Source organism: Arachis ipaensis, chromosome B5 (assembly GCF_059453495.1).
Source record: "Arachis ipaensis isolate K30076 ecotype BB chromosome B5, ASM5945349v1, whole genome shotgun sequence".
Taxonomy (NCBI): domain Eukaryota; kingdom Viridiplantae; phylum Streptophyta; class Magnoliopsida; order Fabales; family Fabaceae; genus Arachis; species Arachis ipaensis.
Genome location: NC_142440.1, coordinates 91,588,698 through 91,593,732, shown reverse-complemented (window position 1 = coordinate 91,593,732; position 5,035 = coordinate 91,588,698). Strand labels below are relative to the sequence as shown.

The 5,035-nt window shown below is 42.3% G+C and overlaps 1 non-coding gene across 1 annotated transcript; it reads left to right on the top strand.

The window, feature by feature from the left end:
* The first annotated feature begins 4,927 nt into the window (after positions 1–4,927).
* Positions 4,928–5,035, top strand: LOC148564954 (small nucleolar RNA R71). The gene has a single exon (XR_015885502.1). It is a non-coding gene; the product is annotated as a small nucleolar RNA R71 (small nucleolar RNA).

Here is a 5,035-nt window from a genome sequence, read left to right as displayed (position 1 = left end):
GCTAACCTTGCCAAAGTAGAGGACTTGTCAGCCACCTTGTAGAGTTCTTGAGGTATAATCTCATGAACTTCCACTTCCTCCCCAATCATGATACTATGGATCATGATGGCCCGGTCTATAGTAACTTCAGACCGGTTGCTAGTAGGAATGATTGAGCGTTGAATAAACTCCAACCATCCTCTAGCTACTGGTTTGAGGTCAAGCCTTCTCAATTGAACTGGCTTACCTCTTGAGTCAATTCTCCATTGAGCTCCTTCCACACATATGTCCATAAGGACTTGGTCCAACCTTTGATCAAAGTTGACCCTTCTAGTGTAGGGGCATGCGTTCTCTTCCATCATTGGCAAGTTGAACGCCAGCCTTACATTTTCCGGACTGAAATCTAAGTATTTTCCTCGAACCATGGTGAGCCAATGCTTTGAATTCGGGTTCACACTTTGATCATGGTTTCTGGTGATCCATGCGTTTGCATAGAACTCTTGAACCATTAGGATCTCAACTTGTTGAATAGGGTTGGTGAGAACTTCCCAACCTCTTCTTTGGATCTCAAGTCGGATCTCCGGATACTCATTCTTTTTGAGTTTGAAAGGGACCTCAGGGATCACTTTCTTCTTGGCCACAACTTCATAGAAGTGGTCTTGATGGACTTTTGAGATGAATCTCTCCATCTCCCATGACTCAGAGGTGGAAGCAATTACCTTGCCTTTCCTCTTTCTAGAGGTTTCTCTGGCCTTAGGTGCCATAAATGGTTATGGAAAAATAAAAAACAATGCTTTTACCACACCAAACTTAAAATGTTTGCTCGTCCCCGAAAAAAAGAAGAATGAAGGAAAGAGGAGAAGAAGAGAAATGGAGGAGAGAGAGAGAGAGGTGTTTTTGGCCAAGGGGTGAAGTTAGGGTTGTGTTGGGTGAAAATGAAGAATGAATGAGGGGTTTATATAGGAGTGGGGGGAGGGTGAAGTTTTGGCCATTAGGGTTGGTTTTGGGAGGGAAATTATTTTGAATTTGAAGGTAGGTGGGGTTTTTGGGGAAGAGAGGATGGATGTGAGTGGTGAAGAGGTGATGGGGAAGATGATTGAGTTGATTGGTGAGGGGTATTTGGGGAAGAGTGTTATGAAAAGTTATGAAGAGGAGAGAAGAAAGGTAGGTGGGGTTCCTGTGGGGTCAACAGATCCTGTGGTGATCCTGTGGGATCCACAGATCCTGAGGTGTCAAGGATTTTCTATCCCTGCACCTTTTAGACGTGTAAAACGCCCTATACATGCAATCCTGGCGTTTAACGCCAGACTGCTGCCTGTTTCTGGCGTTAAATGCCTAATTGTTGCTTATTTCTGGCGTTTAACGCCAGGTAGATGCTTGTTTCTGGCGTTAAACACCAGCTTGGTGCCTGTTTCTGGCGTTAAACGCCAGACAGATGCTTGTTTCTGGCGTTTAAATGCCAGATTGCTCTCCTCCAGGGTGTGCTATTTTTCATCCTATTTTTCATTCTGTTTTTGATTTTTCAGTAGTTTTTGTGACTTCACATGATCATCAACCTAGAGAAAACATAAAATAACAATAGAAAATAAATAAATATAATTAAATAACATTGGGTTGCCTCCCAATAAGCGCTTCTTTAATGTCAATAGCTTGACAGTGAGCTCTCATGGAGCCTCATAGATATTCAGAGCATTGTTGGAGCCTCCCAACACCAAACTTAGAGTTTGAATGTGGGGGTTCAACACCAAACTTAGAGTTTGACTGTGGGGGCTTTGGTTGATTCTGCAGTAAGAGAAGCTCTTCATGCTTCCTCTCCATGGTTACAGAAGGAGATCCTTGAGTGTTGGTATGCAAAATTGTGATCATCAACAACGGCTCCAAAGGACTTGGAGCTCTTAAACGTGAATCACACTTTATCACAATTCCGCACAACTAACCAGCAAGTGCACTGGGTCGTCCAAGTAATACCTTACGTGAGTAAGGGTCGATCCCACGGAGACTGTCGGCTTGAAGCAAGCTATGGTCACCTTGTAAATCTCAGTCAGGCAAATTCAGATGGTGATGGAGAATTGATAATTAAAAGATAAATAAAACATAAAATAAAGATAGAGATACTTATGTAATTCTTTGGTTGGAATTTCAGATAAGCGTATGAAGATGCTTTGTTCCCCCTGAACCTCTGCTTTCCTATTGCCTTCTTCCAATTATTCATACTCCTTTCCATGGAAAGCTTTATGTTGGGCATCACCGTTGTCAATGGCTACTTCCCGTCCTCTCAGTGAAAACGTTCCAAATGCGTTGTCACCGCACAGCTAATCATCTGTCAGTTCTCGATCATGTTGGAATAGGATCCATCGATCCTTTTGCGTCTGTCACACGCCCAACAATCGCGAGTTTGAAGCTCGTCACAGTCATCCCTTCCCAGATCCTACTCAGAATACCACAGACAAGGTTTAGACGTTCCGGATCTCAGGAATGGCCGCCAATAATTCTAGCCTATACCACGAAGGTTCCAATCTTAGATTAGAAACCCAAGAGATACGCATTCAAGCCATTGCTAGTAGAACAGAGGTTGTTGTCAGGCACATGTTCATAGGTGAGAATGATGATGAGTGTCACGGATCATCACATTCATCAAGTTGAAGAACGAATGAATATCTTGGAGAAGAAATAGACTTGAGTTGAATAGAAAAACAATAGTACTTTGTATTAATTCATGAAGAACAGCAGAGCTCCACACCTTAATCTATGGTGTGTAGAAACTCCACCGTTGAAAATACAAAAGTGATAATGGTGTAAGCATGGCCGAATGGCCAGCCTCCAAGGTCTAAGGACTAAACGTCCAAAGCTGAAAATACAATAGTAAAAGGTCCTATTTATAGAGAACTAGTAGCCTAGGGTTTACAGAAATTAGTAATTAATGCAGAAACCTTCTTCCGGGCCCACTTGGTGTGTGTTTGGGCTGAGCATTGAAGCTTCTATATGTAGAAACTTTTCTTGGAGTTAAACGCCAGCTTTTGTGCTGGTTTGGGCGTTTAACTCCAGCTTTTGTGCCAGTTTTGGAGTTAAACGCCAGAATTCTTGAGTTGAATTGGAACGCCTGTTTGGGCCACCAAATCTCGGGCAAAGTATGGACTATTATATATTGCTGGAAAGCCCAGGATGTCTACCTTCCAACGCAATTGAGAGCGTGCCAATTGGGCTTCTGTAGCTCCAGAAAATCCACTTTGAGTGCAGGGAGGTCAGAATCCAACAGCATCTGCAGTCCTTTTTCAGCCTCTGAATCAGATTTTCGTTTAGGTCCCTCAATTTCGGCCAGAAAATACCTGAAATCACAGAAAAACACACAAACTCATAGTAAAGTCCGGAATTGTGATTTTTATTTAAAAACTAATAAAAATATAATAAAAACTAACTAAAATATACTAAAAATATACTAAAAACAATGCCAAAAAGCGTATAAATTATCCGCTCATCAAGTGTTAAACACAAGGTTGTCCTCATTCAGTTGAAGGATCAATTCTCCTCTGTCCACATCAATCACAGCTCTTGCTGTGGCTAGGAAGGGTCTTCCAAGGATGATGGATTCATCCTCATCCTTCCCAGTATCCAGGATTATGAAATCAGCAGGGATGTAAAGGCCTTCAGCCTTTACTAGCACGTCCTCTACTTGTCCATAAGCCTGTTTTCTTGAGTTGTCTGCCATCTCTAATGAGATTCTGGCAGCTTGTACCTCAAAGATTCCCAGTTTCTCCATTACAGAGAGTGCCATGAGGTTTATCCCTGACCCAAGGTCATATAGAGCCTTCTCAAAGGTTATGGTGCCTATGATACAAGGTATTAAGAACTTTCCAGGATCCTGTTTCTTCTGAGGCAATGTCAGTTGATCCAGATCACTCAGTTCATTGGTGAGCAAGGGAGGTTCATCTTCCCAAGGCTCATTACCAAATAATTTAGCATTCAGCTTCATGATTGCACCAATGTACTTGGCAACTTGCTCTTCAGTAGTGTCTTCATTCTCTTCAGAAGAAGAGTACTCATCAGAGCTCATGAAGGGCAGAAGGAGGTTCAATGGAATCTCTATGGTCTCTAGATGAGCCTCAGATTCCTTTAGGTCCTCATTGAGGAACTCCTTATTAATCACTGAGCGTCCCAGGAGGTCTTCCTCACTGGGATTCACGTCCTCTCCCTCCCTTGTAGGTTCGGCCATGATGGTTAAATCTATGGCCTTGCACTCTCTCTTTGGATTCTCTTCTGTATTGCTTGGGAGAGTACTAGGAGGGATTTCATTGACTCTTTTACTTAGCTGGCCCACTTGTGCCTCCAAATTTCTAATGGAGGACCTTGTTTCATTCATGAAACTCAAAGTGGTCTTAGATAGATCAGAGACTATATTTGCCAAGCTAGATGGATTCTGCTCAGAATTCTCTATCTGTTGCTGAGTGGATGATGGAAAAGGTTTACTATTGTTAAACCTGTTTCTTCCACCATTATTAAAGCCTTGTTGAGGCTTTTGTTGATCCTTCCATGAGGGGTTATAGGTGTTTCCATAAGGTTCACCTATGTAATTCACCTCTGCTATTGCAGGGTTCTCAGGATCATAAGCTTCTTCTTCAAAAGATGCCTCTTGAGTACTGTTGGATGCAGCTTGCATTCCATTCAGACTCTGAGAAATCATATTGACTTGCTGAGTCAATATTTTATTCTGAGCCAATATGGCATTCAGAGCATCAATTTCAAGAACTCCCTTCCTCATAGGCGTCCCATTACTCACAGGGTTCCTTTTAGAAGTGTACATGAACTGGTTATTTGCAACCATGTCAATGAGTTCTTGAGCTTTTGCAGGCGTTTTCTTTAGGTGAATGGATCCACCTGCAGAATGGTCCAATGACATCTTTGATAATTCAGACAGACCATCATAGAATATATCCAGGATGGTCCATTCTGAAAGCATGTCAGAAGGACACTTTTTGGTCAGTTCCTTGTATCTCTCCCAAGCTTCATAGAGGGATTCACCTTTCTTTTGTCTGAAGGTTTGAACATCCACTCTAAGCTT